The sequence below is a fragment of the Pseudophryne corroboree genome, chromosome 1 (genome assembly GCF_028390025.1).
Source record: "Pseudophryne corroboree isolate aPseCor3 chromosome 1, aPseCor3.hap2, whole genome shotgun sequence".
Lineage (NCBI taxonomy): Eukaryota > Metazoa > Chordata > Amphibia > Anura > Myobatrachidae > Pseudophryne > Pseudophryne corroboree.
The window spans coordinates 1,124,135,147-1,124,160,107 of NC_086444.1; the positions used below are offsets into that span (position 1 = coordinate 1,124,135,147).

Here is a 24,961-nt window from a genome sequence, read left to right on the forward strand (position 1 = left end):
CTACTGGCACTTCCTGTCACAGTAAGTGCACTATTGGTGTCAGGGGTGTATCTACCCACTGGCCAGGATGGCACTCGCCAGGGGCGCCAGCCGAGCAGGGGACGCCGCCTGACGGTGCCACCCTTGTCCAAATATGCGGGGCGCCAGTCCCTTAATTTGCCAGCGGTGCCCAGACCCCTAGATACACCCCAGCTCACAGCTTATACCTACAGTATGTGAACTCTCTATTTATGCCCTGACTAATAACTACAAAGCATCACCATAAAAAAACAGACTCAACTTCACCTCCTGCAGGACAAGAAATACAGTACAGTAACCTTTACATCAAGGCTGCAATGTGTATGTGCTTACACTTAGAAAGAGCTGGGGGTATAGCTCAGTGGTAGAGCATTCGACTGCAGATCGAGAGGTCCCTGGTTCAAATCCGGGTGCCCCCTACACCTTGCTTTTAATATATAGAATCACTTTGCAGTCTATAGTTTGTTTGGGACTCAAGTTAAGTAAAAACATACTCAAGTGGCAGTCAGGCAACAAAAAATGTTGAAATTTCAACTTAATACTTTACCTCAGGAAAGTACAGTATCAGTGGCAGGTTTTTACTGCTACTTTTAATAGAGAATTATACAGCATAGAATAACTATACATGAAGGATGAATGCTTTATTCCTAACCAACTTTGATAAATAAGGGAAAATTGGGCATTAACATGGCAGAATTCAAAAATGTTTGGTGCAGCCTTGTTTTAAACTCAGACTGATTTTGTAATTAGTTCATAAGGCATACATGCATTCAGAACCAGGGCCGGTTCGAGGGCCCTCAGCGCCCCGGGCAGGGAATGGGGGTGTGGCTTAATACAGGGGGCGTGGTCAGTTACGCCCCCTGTACAGCAGAAGCGCCGCTTAAATGCTGAGCGGTGCGCGATGACGTCATCGCGCACCGCACAGCAAAAGGTCCTCTCCGCGAAGGGAAACTAGACGCGTAGCGTTTAGTTCCCGTCACGGGACCACAGCCGCAGGAGCCGGGGGGACACAGCGGGCAGCGGAGGGCACAGCAGTGGCGGATCTTGCCATGGTGCGGCGCCCTCCGGATGGCGCCAGCGCCCTCCGGAAGGCGGCGCCCCGGGCAAAAGTCCTGCTTGCCCGTGGCAAGATCCGCTACTGTTCAGAACATCTGAGCCCACTGACCCAAAAATCAAATAGTTTATTTTATTAGAAAAACTTTCCACGTCAGATAGTTTTCAGAAATTATTAATATTGGTTTGGTGACAATTTGTATTTTAGTTCTGTTTGGCTTCCATAAAACAATGTCACAACTGGATTTCAATATATCCTACTCTGACTAGCACTGACTACAGTGGAGCTTTAGGATGATCAAAGTTTCTTTTTGAGCATGCTCACAGCCAGGGTTGTATATACCTATTGGCCAGGATGGCACTTGCCAGGGCGCCAGCCGAGCAGGGGGCACCTGATGGTGCTACCCTCGGCCAATGGGTGTAATCCTTTAAGCCATAGTGTCTGGCAATACCAGCTGTGCCGAGATGCCTGTGCATTGCCTGAGATGGAGGGCGGAGGATCGCTCAGCAGGCAGGAGCTGGCACTGGTGTCCGGCACCGCAATGCACTACAGGGAAGAAACTGAAAATAAACTACAGCTCCCAGCAACCCTTGGGATCCTCCGCCCTCCATCCCAGGCAGCTCGGAACAGCGGGTATTGCCAGACACTACAGCTATCTGCTGGGATGTTGTGGGGTGGTGACTAGGGCTATGTGCTGTGTGGGGAGGCTATGTATGTGCTGGGAGTGGGGGAGACTACTACAATGTGCTAAGGGCGGACTACAGCTATGTGCTGGGAGGGGGATGGGGACTATGGCTATGTGCCTGAGGAGGTGAGGGGCTATGTGCAGGGAGGGGAACTACGGCTATCTGTGCTGGCAGGGAACTATTGTTATGTGATGGGAGGGGGGTGTGGACTACTGTATGACTGTGTTGGGAGAGGTGGAGACTATGGCTATGTGCTGGGAGACTATGGCTATTGCTTGGGGAGGTGGGGGCTATGGCTATTTACTGGGAGTGGGATGGGGACTATGACTATATGACTGTGAGGGCTTATCTGGCACTGTGGGGGCATATCTGACACTATAAGGGCATATCTGACACCGTGGGGGCATGTGTATCTGGCAATGTGTTGGCATATCTGCCAATGTGTGGGCATATCTGGCACTGTAGGGGCATGTGTATCTGGCAATCTGGGGGCATATGGTAACGTGGGGGCATATCTGGCACCATGGGGGCATATCTAGCACTGTGGGGGCATATCTGGCACTGTGGGGTCATATGTGTATCTGGCACTGTGGGAGAATATCTAGCACCATGGGGGCATATCTGGCACTGTGGGGGCATATGTGTATCTGGCACTGTGGGGGAATATGTGTGTCTAGCACTGTGGGGGGCATATGTTTATCTGGTACTGCACTATTGGGGTCATGTGTATCACACCCCCATTTTCATTGGCCATGCCCCATGTGGCATGGCCACACCCATTTTTTGCCATGCGCATGCCTTTGTCGCGCACACACAGTACCACTAAGATTTTTCTTTACTTGCACCACTGGCTAGTGTGCTGCACTGCATTTCTTTTAATTATTATTTGATTAAACTACCTGGCCTTGGGTGGTATTGCCTCCTCAGCCAGGCCAGGCACTGCTGATGTCTCCTCAGTGTTATAAGAATTACTGTGTGGTCATAATGTGTAAAGGGAACTGCTACTGTGTGGGCATAATGTGTATAAGGGTTACTACTGTGAAGCGTAATTTGAATTGGGGGAACTATTGTATGGTCATGCCCCTTTCCCACAAGATCATGTCACTTTTTTGCACATGCACCTTCCCTATTTCAAGTATGGGGGCGCCAGTCCCTTACTTTGCCAGGGGCGCCCGGACTCCTAGATACACCCCTAATTGGTGTATCCGACCTGCAATATTTCCAACCCACACTGTATCCCTCACTGTATCCAACCCACACTGTATCTATTGCTTGCACCGCCAGCACCCCCACACTGAAGATACCGCTGGCACTCATGCCCTGCCAACACTGCTCTCAACATCACTGGCACCCCCACACTGAGGACACTGCCAGCACCCCTGCACTGAGGACACCGACGGCACCCCCTGTCACAGTAAGTGCACTATTGGTGTATACAACACACTGTAACTGACCGGCACTGTATCCAACCCACAATGTATCCTAACCACACTGTATCCAACCCACTAATGGTGGCCCCCACTGCACTGATGACACCGCCGCCCACAAAGCTGCCGCCCCCCACACTACCGTTACACCCCCACACTGCTGACACCACTGGCTATGCTGCGATTTGTTGCTAAATGCGCATGCGCATGGTACGCAGCGCACATGCCCTTAGTTATTTAACTAAAAACTTAGCAGCTTTGCTGTTGTTCGTGCGGCGCTTTTCAGTCGCACTGCTGATCGGTGAGTGATTGACAGGAAAGGGGCGTTTCTGGGTGGTAACTGAGCGTTTTCCGGTAGTGTGCTAAAAAAACGCAGACGTGCCAGGTTAAAAAAGGAAGGGGTGGCTGGAGAAATGGGGGAGTGGCTGGCCGAACGCAGGGCGTGTTTGTGACATCAAACCAGGAACTAAAGGGACTGAGGTGATCGCAATCTAGGAGTAAGTCTGGAGCTACTCAGAAACTGCAAGGAATTATTTAGTAGCAGTTCTGCTAACCTTTCGTTCGCTATTCTGCTAAGCTAAGATACACTCCCAGAGGGCGGCGGCCTAGCGTGTGCAATGCTGCTAAAAGCAGCTAGCGAGCGAACAACTTGGAATGACCACCATGGTTTAGGGTTTTTTCTTTGCCGTTTGAGCAATTATATCCCACCCACAATCCTTAGTAAATTTCTATGTTATCTATTGAATTTATTATTAGATTTCTATTTGTTTATTTATTCCTATTGTTTACTATTTCTATGTGTTTACTATTACATTTCTGTTTGTTTTCTATTGAAAGGCTTGATTGGTTATTGTTACTATATTACTAATTTGCAAAACATTTTTAAACTGAAATAACTGCCGTGTGTTTGTGCTGCGGCTCTGTTATTTATTTTCTTATACAGAGCAGTAAATTTTGTTGCGCCAGACTACCTGCCAGCTCAGCCAGGCTGCGCAGGCAGGGTTCGTCCTCAAGTTGATGCATTTGCAATTAAATTGCGAACACATCGCAGGGTGGTGCAACACATATGCTGGGCGGTCTTGCCCTATGCTGCGTGGCCCCCAGCATGTGAGTAGATAGACGCAGCTAGATAGATAGATGCAGCAGAAGCAATATCTGCGTCCATCTCTCAATAACCCCCAAAACTTGGTAATAACAAACAGTCATCGATGTAGGAAGGCCCTGCTCACAAGCGTAAAATGTATAGGCTCTAGTGCTTAATTTAGCCAACCAGCCTTTGGTCAATGGGGGTCATTCCGAGTTGATCGCTCACTAGCAGCTTTTTGCAGTGCTGCGATCAGGTTAAATCTCGGCAAAATTGCACATGCGTATGCACCACAATGCGCAGGCGCATCGTACGGGTACAAAGAGCTGGGCGATGGATTTAAAAAGATTCCATTCACACAGCTGATCGCAAGATGATTGACAGAAAGAGGGAGTTTGTGGGTGTTTTCTGGGAGTGTTTGGAAAAATGCAGGCTTGTCCAAGCGTTTGCAGTGCAGGTGTCTGATGTCAATTCCGGGATCAAAAAGACTAAAGTGATCGCAGTGGCTGAGTAAGTCCAGAGCTACTGAGAAACTGCAAAAAACTTTTTGTGCCATCGGCTGCAAAAGCGTTCGCACACTTACAAAGTGAAAATACACTCCCCCATAGGCGCCGACTATCTGATCGCAGCGCTGCAAAAAGTTGCTAGCGAGCGATCAACTTGGAATGAGGGCCTCTGTTGGTAATTTATATTGTAATTTGTGAGGTGGTCAAAATTGACTGGAAATTAATACTCTAGGAACAAAAAAAGGTACAAATTATGTGATTTCAGTTTTATTTTGCCAATTTTTGAAATCCAAAACCCGCGAGAACTGAGATACGACACAGTGAAGATGATGTTTTGCCTTGGATCTGAGGCAGGTGGGGAGATCCGAGTTTTAGATCTACTCGGATTGGGTATGTTTGGGTGAGCTTGGTTCTCTGAGAACTGAGCCCGTTCATCTCTACTTTCAATGCAGTCTAACAGTGGAGGTAGAAGAGTACATTGTGTGTACACTGCAGCTATACTGTAAGGTATCCTAGATATGGATGAAGTAACAATATTCTATCCATCTGGGTTGGGTATGGGATACCCGCAGTTAGGATGACAGAGGTCAGAATACCAGCACTGGCATCCTGACTGCTTGAAATTCTGACAGGGACACAGGAGGCAGCTAAAGCTAATCCTAATCCCCCCCTGCCCTGCAACCTAACCCTGTACTCCCCTCCCCACAGCCTAACCCTAACCTCCCCTCCCCGCAGCCTAACCCTAACCTCCCCTCCCCGCAGCCTAACCCTATACTCCCCTCCCTGCAGCCTAACCCTAACCTCCCCTCCCCGCAGCCTAACCCTAACCTCCCCTCCCCGCAGACTAACCCTACCCACCCCTCCCCGCAGCCTAACCTCCCCTCCCCGCAGCCTAACCCTAACCTCCCCTCCCCGCAGCCTAACCCTAAACTCCCCGTATATAACCCTCCCTCCCTGCAGCCTAAACCTAACCCTGCCCCTCATAGCCTACAACTAACCCTCCCCTCCGCAGCCTAACCCTCCCGGTATACTTATTTTCAGGAATCCAGCTGTTGGGATTCCAACGTTGGGATTCTGGCACCGGTATTCTGACTGACAGGATCCCAACTACATCCCTTCCACTCCCAATTTTAAAATTGAAAGGAAAGCAAGTAACAGATCAGCATTCTACTCACAGTTCAGCATTCCACTCATCTAATTGAGCATATCATATATAACTGCTCTTTAGGGTACAGATTCTAGGCAAGGATGCTGGAAGTTCTTGTTTTGGATCTCTATAGAGAACATATGGTAAATATTCATCCTCTCCATCAACCCCTCTCCGGCTTTGACCGCCCCATCCATCAACCTTCTGACTGTTGATGGAGAGCCAGCAGTATAGGGCAGTACGGAGCTGCAGGAGAGGATGGACAGTGGGAGGATGCATTGTACTGCAGCTGGTCCAGGGCTTTTTAGTGGAAGTAGCACTCATATAATTAACAATCACGGGACACGACCTCTCCTTAAGGATATATCTTGTGTGAAACTGACATGTTGCTCTCACTAGAGTAAATGACTCAATAGAATTTTGTACCATCAAGCCTGTTATACATCACAGGTACTTACATTATATTTTGATTTTTGATAAAACTCTTAATATTACTCATATCTCCTGTTCTTGAGAATATACATTACTAAAAGAAAAGTGCTTTGATGATGATATTACACTTACATTTGTTTTAATAAGCACTTTCATAGACATGTACATTCTTGTCCTTGCGCAATAATTTAATATCTCAATAACTACGGATAAGCTCTTCACTATAGACAAGTGTGGGGCAATCTCCATGCTTATCTGCACCGAATGAATGCAGTGACCTTAATAGACTTGGTGGATGTGGCAGTTGATAAACTACAGAAGGTAAATCTTATTCATATGCATCAATGAGGCTGACGTTTATTAATCTGCTCTATCTGTTACAGCATATTTTTCAAAACTGACCTGAGAATTATTTTCCTTGTTCCTCATTTTGCAACAAAATTTAACATGTTTGGCTCCCGGATTTTGGGGGTCATTCCGAGTTGATCGTAGCTGTGCTAAATTTAGCACAGCTACGATCATTCACACTGACATGCGGGGGGACGCCCAGCACAGGGCTAGTCCGCCCCACATGTCAGTACCGCCCCCCCCGCAGGAGTGCAAAGGCATCGCACAGCGGCGATGCCTTTGCACTTCAAGAGTAGCTCCCGGCCAGCGCAGCTTTTGCGTGCTGGCCGGGAGCAACTCATCGCTCCCCGGCCCGCAGCGGCTGCGTGTGACGTCACGCAGCCGCTGCGGCCTGCCCCCGTTCGGTCCGACCACGCCTGCGTTGGACTTACTGCTCCCACGAAACGGTGGCCAAACGCCGCCGTTCCGCCCCCTCCCGCCAAGTGATCGCCTCTGCCTGTCAATCAGGCAGAGGCGATCGCAGCCCTGCTACGACCTTCGGCCGTCTGGCATGCACCAGCATACTACGGCACCGGCGCATGCGCAGCAGGGACCAGTTCGCTCGGCTGCGACAAAAAGCAGCGCACGAATGGGTCAGAATAACCCCCTTTGGCAATACATGGGACAGTAAAGTAAAAGTGGAACACGAAGGTTGTTTCTGTGCGATTCTGATTTGTGTGAATTTGTACACTAGTATAAAACACACACACACACACACACACACACACACACACACACACACACACACACACACACACACACACACACACACATGAGATGAAAGAGAGAAGGCTGTTTTATACCAAAGGCTGAGTATTACAGACACATAATATACATTACAAAAACTAAATAAATAAGTGTCACTAAAAAAGTTCTCCATATTCTGTTTTACCCATATACTGTACAGAAGAATGGGGCCGTTTAAGAGATGAGGGGGCACATGTGCAGTCTCCGTGTACCTCCGCCCTCTCTCTGGCATATTAGGCTGGCACTGTGCCAGTCTATTGAACATGTACAGGTCAGCCGTGTCCCGGTGATGTCTCTACTGTGCATGTGCAAATCTCCATGAAAATGGCAGATGCTAAATTTTCCTGTTGAGTTCTACCGCGCTGGCACCAGACTCCAGAGAGGTATAATGTATGGGTGCAGGGTATTTTGAATAGGCCCGCCTGGATGCATATGCACCACTCACCCTGCACCGATTAGATACGCCCATGACAGAAGGACGCCATTGTAGGACGTGTGTCTCTATGAATCAGCAGAATGTTACTGAGAGGCTTGTAGAATTCCTTGGCAGAAACACACTGGACCTCAGCTGCAACCACTCATCTGTATGACCGCAGAAGCCTGCCTACTACCTTACACTATGGCGAGTATCCATCCATCTTCCTACAGGTGGCTGGCCCACTGTTCTTCTGTCTGCAACCATCATCAGTGCAGTAGCGGATCTTGCCACGGGCAGCTGCACCATGGCAAGATCCGCTGCTGCTGTGGTGCCCCCCGCTGCCGCGGCCCGCTGTCCGTTGTGAAGCGAAACTAGGTGCTACGATCTAATTTCCCTTCCTGGAGAGGTCCTTCACTGTAATGATGTGCGGTGCGCGTTGACGTCATCGCGCACCGCATAGCAAAGGTCCTCTCCACGAAGGGAACTAGACGCTTAGCGTCTAGTTTACCTTCGTGGAGAGGACCTTTGCTGTGCGGTGCGCGATGACGTCATCGCGCACCGCACATCCTACAACAGTACAGGGGGCGTAACTGACTACGCCCCCTGTATGAAGCCACGCCCCCTAATGCCGCCCGGGGCGCCAGAAGCCCCGGAACCGGCCCTGCATCAGTGTATTGCCACATTCTATTCTAGGTTCAAAGATCTGTCTGAAACAAGCGTTCCATCTCTGGCCCTCATTCCGAGTTGATCGCTCACTGCCGTTGTTCGCAGCACAGCGTTCAGGCAAAAAATCGTCTGTTCTGCGCATGCATATGGTCCGCAGTACGCACGCGCAAAGTACTTTCACACAAAACTATGCAATTTTACACAAGGCCGAGCGACTCTTTTCAGTCGCTCGGCTGATCGGTGAGTGATTGACAGGAAGTGGGTGTTTCTGGGAGGTAACTGACCGTTTTCTGGGAGTGTGCTAAAAAATGCAGGCGTGTCAGGTAAAAACGCAGGAGTGGCTGGGAAAACGGGGGAGTGGCTGTCCGAACGCAGGGCGTGTTTGTGACGTCAAACCAGGCACTAAACTGTTTGCCGTGATCGCAAGGTAGGAGTAGGTTTGGAGCCTGAAACTGCATGAACATTTTTACGAGCAGTTCTGCTAACCTTTCGGTCGCACTTCTGCTAAGCTAAGATACACTCCCAGGGGGCGGCGGCCTAGCATCTGCACTGCTGCTAGCAGCTAGCGAGCGATCAACTCGGAATGAGGGCCTCTGTCCGAATGCTGCAAACAAGAGCAAGAGTTGCCCTACACACCCATAACACTCTCCTGACACTGTCATTTCACACAGAGAGAAATCCGTCAACGGACCGGCTGCTCTTTTAATCTTCGTCCATGGGAGGTATCCAATTATTGCGGCTAATTGTTTTGCTGGGGGCTATCCAATTAGTCCCGTAAGTCAGTGCGAGCCGCAGCTTATTAGGGATTTTGGTTTACCTGCCTCAGGCAGGAGAAACCAAATCCCCGGAAACAGCCCTATTTTCACCTGAAAATGGGTCTGTTTCTATCGAAAACACACATATTTCCCTTAACCTGTGTCTTTTCAGGAGACAATGTAATTTTTTTACAGGCAACAGGGCCAAACGCAGGATTTCTAGAGGGGGGTTTGCAAATGCAATCCACAATCTCCCACCCTGTGGAACATTGGAACAAGTGCAAGAGTCTGGGGGACCGGTAGAAGTACCGACCCTGGATATACATATGCACCTCTTGGTCTTTTTATACACTGGATAGTGTATGGAGTACTGTTTTAATAATTACAATATTTGTAGTGCATGTTATACGCTGTATCAAACTAATATAAATAACAGAAGTGGTCAGCAAAAGGTTAAACATCCCATAATAAATAACTTCACAAACATAATAGAACCAGTAGGAGACAGAACTGTCCCTTATACTGCATGTTGTGGTGGCAGCTCTAGCTATTGTATCATATACTATTGCTATAGTGGTCATAATTTAAGCTTCTGTCCAGGTGGAGGGGGGTTTCTGGGCAACCAGAACCCCCCCCCCCCCCCTCCCCCCCTGCGGCAACCAAATTGGATAGCCTGTAAAAAAAATACAGGTGAAACATCGGGAAAATGTTTGTTTTTTGCTACCAATGTATCTTTCCTGTAATTAGAAACCATACCTCCCCCCCCTCCCCATGTATGTATGGACGTTCCAATGCATACGCTTTCTATGGCGTACACACAATTTGCAGATGTCTGGTTGGTCATGCGTCTGTGATTTGGAGCATTCATAGACCTTCATGAGAACACTTTAGGGGCCTGTCCTAAATATTTAGCATTTAGTGGTCCTTTAAGCACAGTTGTGTAGCAATAGCCCCTACAGACCCTGCGGTGGCTTGGAGGCATCAGCGTTGACTAACACTGACCGATGCTCCCCTCCACTCATAGCGGCTAATTCAGACCTGATCGCTAGCAAGCGATTTTTGCACTGCTGCAATCAGATAGACGCCGCCCATGGGGGAGTGTATTTTAGCTGTGCAAGTGTGCGAACGCATGTGTAGCTGAGCTGCACAAACTGATTTTGTGCAGTCTCTGAGCAGCCCAGGACTTACTCAGCCGCTGCCATCACTTCAGCCTGTCCGGGACCGGATTTGACGTCAGGATCTCTCCCTGCAACCGCATGGACACGCCTGCATTTTTCCAGACACTCCCTGAAAACGGTCAGTTGCCACCCACAAACGCCTTCTTCCTGTCAATCTCCTTGCGATCGCCCGTGCAAACGGATCCGTCGCACAAACCCATCCCTTAGCGGCGATCTGCTTTGTACCTGTGCAACGCGCCTGTGCATTGCGGTGCATAAGCTTGCACAGTTCGGACCTGATCGCAGGCTGTGAGAAAACGCAGCCTAGCGATCAGGTCTGAATTACCCCCATAGGCGAATCTAAGAGGTGGTTCGGGTGTGCACTGGACTACCCATTAGCCAGTCAGCCCATCCGCCAATTTTAAACTTGGATTTATATGTATTTAATGTCTTGGAATGGATTAACTGACTGGGAGGACCATGGCCGCCTCGTACATTTTTGTCTCCGCCTCCTCTGCCCTCTACCCAATTGAATTGAATAGCTATCTTGCGGGTGCGATGTGATGATGTCACGTCCGCCTACCTGATCTCCACTTACTGTATGTATGTGAGGAGGAGACGCAATCCCTGCAAATGCTCATCCAGAGTCCGGACTTCGAACAGTGTGTTTAAAAGAGCACTCTGTGTCTGTGAGAGTGAGTTTTTACAGCTTGACCATTCACTGGACCGGACTGTGTGTATGCCTAGGCGCATACTTGCCGACTTTAAGGCTGCTCTCTCCAGGAGAGAGCAGCCAGGTCGGCTCAGCAGCGGGGCGGGCAGTGACGTGCGTGCAGAGGGGGGCAGGCCACAGGCGAAACGGGGGCATGGTGGAGTCAGAACGGGTGTGTGGCTGCGGATCGTGTCATGTAAGCCACGCCCCCCACTGTGTAATGCCGCTATTACCAGCATTATACAGCAGGGGGCGTGGCTATGATGACGCGATTCAACATGAATCGCGTCATCGCCTGCCCGGATGGCCCACTTTACTCGCTAAGTGGGCGGCCGGGCAGGGGAGACCCCTGAAATCGGGAGACTTGCCTGCTCTTCTGGGGTGTTGGGTGAGTCACTCGATTTTCGGGAGCCTCCCGGCCATTCTGGGAGAGTGGGCAAGTATGCCTAGGTGGCCAGACAGCTTTCAGATAGGAGAAATACTGAAGGGAAAAGGGAAGGTTCACTGACACTGTCAAAAAGGTTTTAATAATTACCCCTTAAAATTTATAATTTAAAGGCTATTAAATGTATTTATTTATTTTGTTTTACCAATATGCAAGGGGGAGCAATATTTATAGTTAAGCCACTGTTTAAGCCAGAGCCGGCCCTAACCAATATGATGCCCTAGGGAAGATTTTGGCTGGTGCCCCCTAGCACCACCGCTAGTTCCACCTCTGACCCTGCACCACTTTGCCAGCACCTATCTCCCCCCACCCATAGCAGTCCTTTTTTTTTTCTTCCTACCCCCTGTAATTTAAATAATAACAGTGTGCACATTCGGCGCACAACCCAAAAAGGTATGTGTTTTTGCTGGCAAGGGGCATGGCCACACAATAGTACCCCCAATTCAAATTATGCCTCACAGTAGTGCAACTTTATTCACAATTTATCATGCGATAGTGTTTCTTATTCACATTACATCACACAGTAGTACCACTTTACATTATATACGTTACTCCTCACAGTGGTGCCCCTAATTCACATAACATCATACTGAATTGCTCCTTATTCAGATTACACCACACCAAATTGCTCTTTATTCTCATTACACCACACTGTATTGCTCCTTATTCACATTACACCACACCATATTGCTCTTTATTCACATTAGACCACACAGTAGTGCCCTTTCTATACGTTACGCCACACAGTAGAGCACCTTATACATATAATGTCACACATTGGTAATGCATTTATACACATAATACCACACAGTAATGCCTCTTACACATATGACACACATTATTAATGTCCTTATAAACATAATGTGCCTTACACATTATGCCAACCCTTATTAATGCCCTTATGCACATAATTTCCCTTACACATATGCCGCACATTATTAGTGCCCTTATACACTTAATGACACACATAGTGCCCCTTACACATATGTTACACATTATTAATGCCCTTATACAGATAATGACACATATAGTTCCTGGCATGAGTCAACTGGCAGCTCTGCTAACGTCGGGTGCCTATTTTTATGAAAATGCATCTTATTTGCATTGCTATGTGGCTAGGATGCACAAGCAGCTTCTGCTGATTAAAATGATATGTGGCATGCTTATATACTGTGTGCAACTGTGGCTGTATCTGCATACAAAATGCTACACACAGAATATAGGCATGCCACATATCATTTTAATCAGCAGAAGCTGCTTGTGCCCCTAGGCATACCAGATGCCCTAGGCAATTGCCTAGTTTGCCTCTGCCTAAGGCCGGCTCTGGTTTAAGCAACAACAAAAAACATACTGTATATGAAATGCAGATTTGTCACCCACCAAAAACATCCTCCTGCCCTGTGTAAAACATGACTAGATTGATTTTCTCTTATACACAACATATCCTGCTTTATGATTAATCAGGTGAATTAATGTAACTGAATGAGCCAAAAAATATATTTTCAAAGAGGGAAGTTATGCATTTTCAAGCATATGCAATTTTACAGCAGGTCACGGTCCCAATACAAAGTGACAAATGCCAGCATTAGGCCCCTGACAGCAACAGCATACATCAGGCAGCACTGACCTTGGTGCCCCAGGATCAACCTGCAGGAAGACACAGGAATAAGTGAAAGGAAACCAACATGAGCTGCCTTGTAGCATGACAAATAGGAGCAGCTTCCTCCTGAAGTGCTCACATGACAGATTTCATACAGAAGTAGCAGTTATTTTGGCTTACCTAGGCATCTAACAATACTTGTGTGCTGCTTTTTTATTTTTATTTTTTATACTTATACACTGTCAGATTTAAAATGTCAGTACAAGAACAGCTTCAATTACATCTAAAGGCCCATATAGACGGACCGATGCAGGAGAGATGTGTGCTGAGCGAACCGCTCAGCACACATCTCTCCTGCCGCTCAGCACAGCGCGATGTGTGCTGAGCGTGCGGGGGGAGACGAGGGTGGGCGGGTGAAGTGAGAGACCCGCTAGATTGGCCTGCATGTAGGCCAATCTAGCAGCAGCGATAGCGATGCGCGGGGCTGCGAATCGCTATCGCTGTAGGGGGTACACAGGGAGTGATAATGCTGAAATTCTAAGCAATCTAGTCAGATTGCTTAGAATATCACTCCGTGACTACCCCCCTTAAGACTAATTTTTAAAAAAATTTTTTTTTTTTTTCAACAGCTTGTTGTGATGAGCTATGAAAATAAAAGCGGCGGATTTTACAAAACGCAAAAGACTTTGCATTTAATATCAGTGCTGCTTTCATTTCAAGGTCAAAAATGAAGCTTCATAAATATACGTCTTATATCATAAATTGGAATTTCAGTTGATAAAGGCAACCCCAGGACAGGGTACCCCTCGCTGATCCCAGCTCAAGTACACACCCAATCGGTCAGCATCAGGTTCATTCATGGCTGCAGCCAGTGACCAGTTAAACAATTACAGTGAAGTAGAAAATAGCAGAAGCAGAAGCATTTAATATGAAAAAACAGTATAATATAAAGAAGCTCAAATCTGCTTACAATGACGTAGATTCCTGACACGTAGCACTGTCTTTTTGGCTAATAAAACCTTATCTTATACGTCATATATCTAGAAACTTTTATAATTAACATATGAACTTATTGGGTTAGCTATGGGGAATTTTGCTATAAACAAGACATACATTTGTCTGATATTGGGGGTAATTCCAAGTTGATCGCAGCAGGATTTTTGTTAGCAATTGGGCAAAACCATGTGCACTGCAGGGGAGGCAGATATAACATGTGCAGAGAGAGTTAGATTTGGGTGGGGTGTGTTCAATCTGCAATCTAATTTGCAGTGTAAAAATAAAGCAGCCAGTATTTACCCTGCACAGAAATAAAATAACCCACCCAAATCTAACTCTTTCTGCACATGTTATATCTGCCTCCCCTGCAGTGCACATGGTTTTGCCCAATTGCTATCAAAAATCCTGCTGCGATCAACTTGGAATTACCCCCATTGTTTCACACCTGCCTTACCACTAATGGGACAGATACCTTTTGAAGCCTTCATGTCTAACTGCTGACCAGGGGTGTATCTACCCATTAGCCAGGATAGCTAACGGGTAGATACTACTACTGTAATCTCCTCCTAACTGGCCTCCCTGACAATTACCTCTCTCCACTCCAATCTATCCTCAATGCTGCTGCCCGGCTTATCTTCCTCACCAAACGCACTACGTCCACCTCCCCTCTCCTACAAGCCCTTCACTGGCTTCCCTTCCCTTTCAGAATCCAATTCAAACTTCTCACTCTCACTTACAAAGCCCTCACCCACTCCTCTCCCATTTACATCTCTGACCTTATCTCCCTTTACTCTCCCACCCGTCCTCTTCGCTCTTTGCTATTGCACGCCGGCTCTCCTGTCTTCTAATTACTTCCTCCCACTCCTATCTCCAAGATTTTTCACGTGCTGCTCCCTTCCTCTGGAATTCTTTACCTCTCCCCCTCAGACTCTCCACCTCTCTACAAAACTTCAAACGGGCTCTTAAGACCCATTTCTTTACCAAACCCAGCCAAATCTCATCCTAACCCTCTGTTCTACACTCTCTATGTACCCCATCTGTGTCACCCCTGTCTGTATACCCCTCTCCTTAGATTGTAAGCTCTCACGAGTAGGGCGCTCTTCCCTCATGTGCTTATCCTTTTCTTACTTTAATAATCCTCTACTGCCCAAATCAAGCAGTTTTTTGGCCACCTGGAACTTCTCTGTCATTTACTGGTGTAGTTATGCTTAGTTACCCTGTACTTGTCCTAAATTGTCATCAACTGTAAGTCACTGTTTTCCTGTTTTGATTATGTGCATATGTACTCTGTAATTGGGCGCTGCGGAACCCTTGTGGCGCCATATAAATAAAGGATAATAATAATAATAATGGCACTCGCCAGGGGCGCCAGCCGAGCAGGGGGCGCCGCCTGACGGTGCCACCCTCGACCAATGGGTGGAATCGCTTAAGCCATAGTGTCTGGCAATACCTGCTGTGCCGAGCTGCCTGTGCATTGCCTGGGATGGAGGGCGGAGAATCGCTCGCTCAGCAGGCAGGAGCAGGCGCCGGTGTCCGCCACTGCAATGCACTACAGGGAAGAAAATGAAAATAAACTACAGCTCCCAGCAACCCTTGAGATCCTCCGCCCTCCATCCCAGGCAGCTCGGAACAGTAGGTATTGCCAGACACTACAGCTATCTGCTGGGATGTTGTGGGGTGGTGACTAGGGCTATGTGCTGTGTGGGGAGGCTATGTATGTGCTGGGAGTGGGGGAGACTACTACAATGTGCTAAGGGCGGACTACAGCTATGTGCTGGGAGGGGGAGGGGGACTATGGCTATGTGCCTGGGGAGGTGAGGGGCTATGTGCAGGGAGTGGGACTATGGCTATCTGTGCTGGCAGGGAACTATTGTTATGTGTTGTAAGGGGGTGAGGATTACTGTATGACTGTGTTGGGAGAGGTGGAGACTACGGCTATGTGCTGGGGGGACTACGGCTATTGCTTGGGGAGGTGGGGGCTATGGCTATTTACTGGGAGGGGACTATGGCTCTGTGCTGGGAGTGGGATGCTGACTATGACTATATGACTGTGAGGGCTTATCTGGCACTGTGGGGGCATATGTGTATCTGGCACCGTGGGGGCATATCTGACACTGTAAGGGCATATCTGGCACCGTGGGGGCATGTGTATCTGGCAATGTGGGGGCATATCTATTACTGTGGGGGTATGTGTATCTGGCAATGTGGGGATATATGGCAACATGGGGGCATATCTGGCACTGTGGGGGCATATCTAGCACTGTTGGGTCATATGTGTATCTGGCACTTTGGGGGAATATCTAGCACCGTGGGGGCATATCTGGCACTGTGGGGGCATATTTGTCTCTGGCACTGTGTATCTGGCACTGTGGGGGCATATGTGTATCTGGCACTATTGGGGGCATATGTGTATCTGGTACTGCACTATTGGGGTCACATGTGTATCACACCCCCATTTTCATTGACCACACCCCATGTGGCATGGCCACATCCATTTTTGCCATGCGCATGCCTTCGTCGCGCACACAGTACCACTAAGACTTTTTTTTACTTGCACCACTGGCTAGTGCGCTGCACTGCACTTCTTTTAACTACTATTTAATTAAACTACCTGGCCTTGGGTAGCATTGCCACCTCAGCCAGGCCAGGCACTGCTGATGACTCCTCAGTGTTATAAGAATTACTGTGTGGGCATAATGTGTAAAGGGACCTGCTACTGTGTGGGCAGAATGTGTAAAGGGAACTGCTACTGTGTGGGCATAATGTGTATAAGGGTTACTACTGTTAAGCATAATTTGAATTGGGGGAACTATTTTATGGTCATGCCCCTTTCCCACAAGATCATGTCATTTTTTTGCACATGCACCTTCCCTATTTCAAATATGGGGGCGCCAGTCCCTTACTTTACCAGGGGCGCCCAGACCCCTAGATACACCCCTGCTCACAGTTTATACCTACAGTATGTGAACTCTCTATTTATGCCCTGACTAATAACTACAAAGCATCACCATAAAAAACAGACTCACCTTCACCTCCTGCAGGACAAGAAATACAGTACAGTAACCTTTCCATCAAGGCTGCAATGTGTATGTGCTTGCACTAAGAAAGAGCTGGGGGTATAGCTCAGTGGTAGAGCATTCAACTGCAGATCGAGAGGTCCCTGGTTCAAATCCGGGTGCCCCCTATACCTTGCTTTTAATATATAGAATCACTTTGCAGTCTATAGTTCGTTTGGGACTCAAGTAAAGTAAAAACATACTCAAATGGCAGTCAGGCAACAAAAAATGTTGAAATTTCAACTTAATACTTTACCTCAGGAAAGTACAGTATCAGTGGCAGGTTTTTACTGCTACTTTTATAGAGAATTATACAGCATAGAATAACTATACAAGAAGGATGAATACTTTATTCCTAACCAACTTTGATAAATAAGGGAATATTGGGCATTAACATGGAAGAATTCAATTTTTTTTGGTTCAGCCATGTTTTGAACTCAGACAGATTTTGCAATTAGTCCATAAGGCATACATGCATTCAGAACATCTGAGCCCACTGACCCAAAAATCAAATATTTTATTTTATTAGCAAAAATGTGCCACGGTCAGATAGTTTTCAGAAATTATTAATATTGGTTTGGTGACAATTTGTATTTTTAGTTCTGCTTGGCTTCCATAAAACAATGTCACAACTGGATTTCAATATATCCTACTCTGACTAGCACTGACTACAGTGGAGCATTAGGATGATCAAAGTATCATTTTGAGCATGCTCACAGCTTATACCTACAGTATGTGAACTCTCTATTTATGCCCTGACTAATAACTACAAAGCATCACCATAAAAAAACAGACTCACCTTCACCTCCTGCAGGACAAGAAATACAGTACAGTAACCTTTACATCAAGGCTGCAATGTGTATGTGCTTACACTTAGAAAAAGGTGGGGGTATAGCTCAGTGGTAGAGCATTCGACTGCAGATCGAGAGGTCCCTGGTTCAAATCCGGGTGCCCCCTATACCTTGCTTTTAATATATAGAATCACTTTGCAGTCTATAGCTTGTTTGGGACTCAAGTAAAGTAAAAACATACTCAAGTGACAGTCAGGCAACAAAATAAATTTAGAAATTTCAACTTAATACTTTACCTCAGGAAAGTACAGTATCAGTGGCAGGTTTTTACTGCTACTTTTAATAGAGAATTATACAGCATAGAATAACTATACATGAAGGAGGAATGCTTTATTCCTAACTAACTTTGATAAATAAGGGAATATTGGGCATTAACATGGCAGAATTCAAAACATTTTGGTGCAGCCATGTTTTGAACTCAAACTGATTTTGTAATTAGTCCATAAGGCATACATGCATTCCGAACATCTGAGCCCACTGACCCAAAAATCAAATATTTTATTTTATTACAAAAAACTTTCCACATCAGATAGTTTTCAGAAATTCTTAATATTGGTTTGGTGACAATTTGTATTTTAGTTCTGTTTGGCTTCCATAAAACAATGTCACAACTGGATTTTAATATATCCTACTCTGACTAGCACTGACTATAGTGGAGCTTTAGGATGATCAAAGTTTCTTTTTGAGCATGCTCACAGCCAGGGGTGTATATACCCATTGGCCAGGATGGCACTTGCCAGGGCAGGGGCGCCAGCTGAGCAGTGGGTGCCGCCTGATGGTGCCACCCTTGGCCAATGAGTGGAATCCCTTAAGCCAAAGTGTCTGGCAATACCTGCTGTGCCGAGCTGCCTGTGCATTGCCTGGGATGGAGGGCGGAGGAACGCTCAGCAGGCAGGAGCTGGCGCCGGTGTCCAGCACCGCAATGCACTACAGGGAAGAAACTGAAAATAAACTACAGCTCCCAGCAACCCTTGGGATCCTCCGCCCTCCATCCCAGGCAGCTCGGCACAGCAGGTATTGCCAGACACTACAGCTATCTGCTGGGATGTTGTGGGGTGGTGACTAGGGCTATGTGCTGTGTGGGGAGGCTATGTATGTGCTGGGAGTGGGGGGGATGGGGACTATGGCTATGTGCCTGGGCGGTGAGGGGCTATGTGCAGGGAGAGGGACTACGGCTATCTGTGCTGGCAGGGAACTATTGTTATGTGATGGGAGGGGGTGGGGACTACTGTATGACTGTGTTGGGAGAGGTGGAGACTATGGCTATGTGCTGGGGGACTATGGCTATTGCTAGGGGAGGTGGGGGCTATGGCTATTTACTGGGAGGGGACTATGGCTATGTGCTGGGATTGGGATGGGGACTATGACTGTATGACTGTGAGGGCTTATCTGGCACTGTGTGGGCATATGTGTATCTGGCACCGTGGGGGCATATCTGACACTATAAGGGCATATCTGGCACCGTGGGAGCATGTGTATCTAGCAATGTGGGGGCATATCTGGCAATGTGGGGGCATATCTGGCACTGTGGGGGCATGTGTATCTGGCAATGTGGGGGCATATGGCAACATTGGGGCATATCTGGCACTGTGGAGGCATATCTAGCACTGTGGGGGCATATCTGGCACTGTGGGGGCATATGTGTATCTGGCACTGTGGGGGCATATGTGTATTTGGCACTATTGGCGGCATATGTGTATCTGTTACTTCACTATTGGGGTCATATGTGTATCACACCCCCATTTTCATTGGCCACACCCATTTTTTGCCATGCACATGCCTTCGTCGCATGCACACAGTACCACTAAGATTTTTTTTTTACTTGCACCACTGGCTAGTGCACTGCACTGCACTTCTTTGCAATACTATTTGATTAGACTACCTGGCCTTGAGTGGAATTGCCTCCTCAGCCAGGCCAGGCACTGCTGATGTATCCTCAGTGTTATAAGAATTACTGTGTGGGCATAATGTGTAAAGGGAACTGTACTGTGTGAGCATAATATGTATTAGGTTTATAACTGTGAAGCGTAATTTGAATTGGGGGAACTATTGTATGGTCATGCCCCTTTCCCACAAGATCATGTCACTTTTTTGCACATACACCTTCCCTATTTCAAATATGGGGGCGCCAGTCCCTTATTTTGCCAGGGGCGCCCGGACCCCTAGATACACCCCTGCTCACAGCTTATACCTACAGTATGTGAACTCTCTATTTATGCCCTGACTAATAACTACAAAGCATCACCATAAAAAAAAAAAACTCATCTTCACCTCCTGCAGGACAAGAAATACAGTACAGTAACCTTTACATCAAGGCTGCAATGTGTATGTGCTTACACTTAGAAAGAGCTGGGGGTATATCTCAGTGGAAGAGCATTCAAATGCAAATCAAGAGGTCCCTGGTTCAAATCCAGGTGCCCCCTATACCTTGCTTTTAATGTATAGAATCACTTTGCAGTCTATAGCTCGTTTGGGACACAAGTTAAGTAAAAACATACTCAAGGGGCAGTCAGCAACAAAAAATGTTGAAATTTCAACTTAATACTTTACCTCAGGAAAGTACAGTATCAGTGGCAGGTTTCTACTGCTACTTTTAATAGAGAATTATACAGCATAAAATAACTATACATGAAGGATGAATGCTTTATTCCTAACTAACTTTGATAATTAAGGGAGTATTGGCCATTAACATGGCAGAATTCAAATTTTTTTGGTTCAGCCATGTTTTGAACTCAGACAGATTTTGCAATTAGTTCATAAGGCATACAGGTGTATATGGGGGAATCTGGCACTATTGGGAGCATATGTTTATCTGGTACTGCACTATTGGGGTCATATGTGTATCACACCCCCATTTTCATTGACCATGCTCCATGTGGCATGGCCACACCCATTTTTTGCCATGTGCATGCCTTCGTTGAGCGCACAGTACCACTAAGATTTTCTTTTACTTGCACCACTGGCTAGTGCGCTGCACTGCACTTCTTTTAACTACTATTTTATTAAACTACCTGGCCTTGGGTGGCATTGCCTCCTCAGCCAGGCCAGGCACTCTTGATGTCTCCTCAATGTTATAAGAATTACTGTGTGGGCATAATGCGTAAAGGGAACTGCTACTGTGTGGGCATAATGTGTATAAGGGTTACTATTGTGAAGCGTAATTTGAATTGGGGGAACTATTGTATGGTCATGACCCTTTCCCACAAGATCATGACACTTTTTTGCACACGCACCTTCCCTATTTCAAATATGGGGGGCGCCAGTCCCTTACTTTGCCAGGGGTGCCCAAACCCCTAGATCAGCGTTTTCAACCGCTGTGCCGTGGCACACTGGTGTGCCACCAGCGGTTATCAGATGTGCCGCCGCCAGGAACGCCTTCTGCCCGCACCCAGCAGCTGCCGTCTGCACTATATACACTGTGATGTGCCCGCTGAGCTGCCCAATAGTGATACTATACACTTACAGTATCACTATTAGGCAGCACAGGCAGCTCTTCTGTGGACCGGCCAGTGACCCCTACGACGTGGTGTGATTCATAGGTCACATACACCGTGCCGCCATCCCGCCCATGCTGCTCCGCTGAATCCGCTCCTCACTGCTCCCGCCGCTCCCACCGCTGATGGGGAAAAAGAACATTAAAAGGTTTGGACCAGTGTTTTTTTTTTACTAGCCAGTGCTTTTTCAATATGGCAGACAGTGTGTGTGGTGGCATTACTGCAGGGTGGCAGTGTGTGGTGGCATTACTGCAGGGTGGCAGTGTGTGGTGGCAATACTGCAGGGTGGTAGTGTGGTGACATTACTGCAGGGTGGCAGTGTGTGGTGGCATTACTGCAGGGGGGCAGTGTGTGCTGGCATTACTGCAGGGGGGCAGTGTGTGGTGGCATTACTGCAGGGTGGCAGTGTGTGGTGGCATTACTGCAGGGGGGCAGTGTGTGCTGGCATTACTGCAGGGTGGCAGTGTGTGGTGGCATTACTGCAGGGTGGCAGTGTGTGGTGGCAATACTGCAGGGTGGTAGTGTGTGGTGGCAATACTGCAGGGTGGCAGTGTGTGGTGGCATTACTGCAGGGTGGCAGTGTGTGGTGGCAATACTGTAGGGTGGTAGTGTGTGGTGGCAATACTGCAGGGGGGCAGTGTGTGGTGGCATTACTGCAGGGGGGCAGTGTGTGCTGACATTAATGCAGGGTGGTAGTGTGTGGTGGCATTACTGCAGGGGGGCAGTGTGTGCTGGCATTACTGCAGGGGGCAGTGTGTGGTGGCATTACTGCAGGGGGACAGTGTGTGGTGGCATTACTACAGGGGGGCAGTGTGTTTTAATTACTGTTGGGGACAATGGATGTGTGTTTTTCCCCTTGGGGACCAATATATGTTTGTTTTATTTCCCCTTGTGTGTGTTGTTTTTCCGTGGGGTATAGATGGTGTGCCTTGGCAATTTTCAGATCTTGTTCGGTGTGCTGCGAATTGAAAAAGGTTGAAAATCACTGCCCTAGATACACCCTTGCTGCAGACAGTTACATTTCAATCAGGAAAGTACCAAAAAATAGAACTGTGTTTCTCACTTAAAAGTTCATACAAAGTAGAAAACCTTCCACTTGTTCCAAGATCAGCTCTGAGCTGAAAAACAATTTTAAACAGATTATCAAATGTCAATGAGACATATTAAAACATGGAGTCTATAAACAAAGATGGCTTCCAACTTTATCAACTTTCCCTCTTTGTTTTTACCTCTATTTTAACCTTCCTTTAAGGGCACTCAGGACATGGGCTAATCCATTCAACACCCCTATGTTCATGCCGAATCAATGTTCCCTTTTCTCTTATTCCTAACTTCTAGATTAATTGAGAATTTGCATAGAGTTCATAGAACAGAAGCATCTTCTGGAGATGGAATCATCATAATGTCCATAGTCCTTGCTCAGTAGTCATTGAAAGTCTTTTTGACTCAATATTGTGACAGCAAAGTTCATTAGATTACGTCATCATAACAGTAGGGACAGCTTGTGGCTTCTGAGTATCTTGTATGGCGGGTTTCACAGTAGTGTGATGTGGAGTTATATATGGTAGTTTCTTCCATAAGTTCCAGATAAATTGGTTGTGGTTTAAGCAGTTTCAGCAATGCCTTAGGTAGAAAAACATTTCAGTCAGTATCCACATAATAAGCTTTACAATAACATATGCAATTAATAGCAAAACAAGTACCTTAGCAATAATAGATAATATTCCTGAAAATCAATTGCCTGTATAGTGTCAATAAACCAAGAATAGAAAGAATCCAGGATTACACTGGTATAATTATGATTAGTAGCAAACTGATTTTTTTAAAATCAATTATCCCAATCATGTTTTTATCTATAATATCTTCTGGGTTAGTATAATTTGTCAAATAAGCACAACATTTTACTCCATACATGGTCTGCAAAGTGACATAATAGCTTGCAGATACATTGAACAATTGGTGACAACCGTTTATATTTGTCCTGTTTTATGTCTAATCACCTGCACACTATGTGTAGACATTTCAGGTGGAGTAAGGGTAGTTAGTTGTGTATATATATATTTTCTTTTGTTCTGTTATTTTTGGTATAGTTAACGATCATTGCACTGTCACTTGACTCCTCATATAAGAAAGGGTCAATCAGTACTTTTTATATAAGAATAACCATGCCAACAATAAGAACTGAGTAGCACATTATACATCCCCCAGACCCTTATATGGCCTGGGGCCTATTAAATTGTATCTGTACATTTTGATTATGTATCGTGATTGGATAATACTTCCTTTGTCACTTTCTTGCAATGATATGCGTCTATTCACGAGTTTCTTCCTCTCAACTTGACTGAAGTGGCGGTAGTCAACAGAACTTAGAATGGACTTTTGAATCTGGGTACAAGAGATTTTCTCTGTTCTTAGTGACCACCCAATCACCTTGCTTTAGTTCATGTGAGTCTTCGGAACAGTTGGTATCAGGAATAGAACCAAAAACTTTGCCATGCAATCTGGTTAGTTACTGTTGTATATGCATTACATACTAAGTTAAGTCACCATGCTCATGCAGAAGCTGCTGAGGAAAATAACATACTGTCCTAGCAACAATACCAAACAAGATTTCATATGGTATAAACCCATGCTTTCCACTTGGAGTATTTCTGAGGACAAAGCAACATTCTAACCATATTTTGCCTATTTCTGCAACTTTTTTTTGTAGCTTTAATTTTAGGGTGTAGTTAAGTTTTTCTACATGTCTACTACTCTGCCTATAGGGAGTGTAAAAGGCCTGAGTGACACCCAGATCTGACAGAATTTTGCCTAATACTTCTTCTGTGAAATGGGTACCCCATATCTACAGAACACCTCTTTGCAGCTGTTTTGGCATTTGCTACCCTGCAAGCCCAAGCTACTGCCCAATTTGAGAAGAGGTCTTTGCATCACACACTTATTCATAACCAAAACATTTGGGTAACTGAATAAAGTCTATCTGTAATCGCTGAGGGGTACTTTTTGCTGGTACCTTTACTACTTTTACTGGGTTATGCAAAGCACAAGTTACACACCCTGCAACATAGGCCTGTACTGCTTGTATTAAGCCTGGCACTACCCAATGCTGGTTTAGGATCCTCACCATTGTATCATTTGACTGGTGAGTTTTTCCATGCACTATTTGGGCTAAGACTGGGTAAAGTGAGCATGGTAGACAGAGACAGTTTCCCACCATCCATCTGTCTCATTGTACTTGCCCATCTAATTTTTTCCAATCTTTTTTCTTCTTGTCTGGGGTCTGTGCTTGTAATTTGCACAGTAAGTATTAGTCTAATGACTCT

At 46.6% G+C, this 24,961-nt stretch overlaps 3 non-coding genes across 3 annotated transcripts; all 3 read left to right on the forward strand.

The window, feature by feature from the left end:
• The first annotated feature begins 365 nt into the window (after window positions 1-365).
• TRNAC-GCA (transfer RNA cysteine (anticodon GCA)) lies at window positions 366-437 on the forward strand. Its single transcript has one exon. It is a non-coding gene; the product is annotated as a tRNA-Cys (tRNA).
• Window positions 438-17,349: 16,912 nt separating this feature from the next.
• TRNAC-GCA (transfer RNA cysteine (anticodon GCA)) lies at window positions 17,350-17,421 on the forward strand. Its single transcript has one exon. It is a non-coding gene; the product is annotated as a tRNA-Cys (tRNA).
• A 757-nt stretch (window positions 17,422-18,178) lies between these two features.
• TRNAC-GCA (transfer RNA cysteine (anticodon GCA)) lies at window positions 18,179-18,250 on the forward strand. Its single transcript has one exon. It is a non-coding gene; the product is annotated as a tRNA-Cys (tRNA).
• The last annotated feature ends 6,711 nt before the right edge of the window (window positions 18,251-24,961 follow it).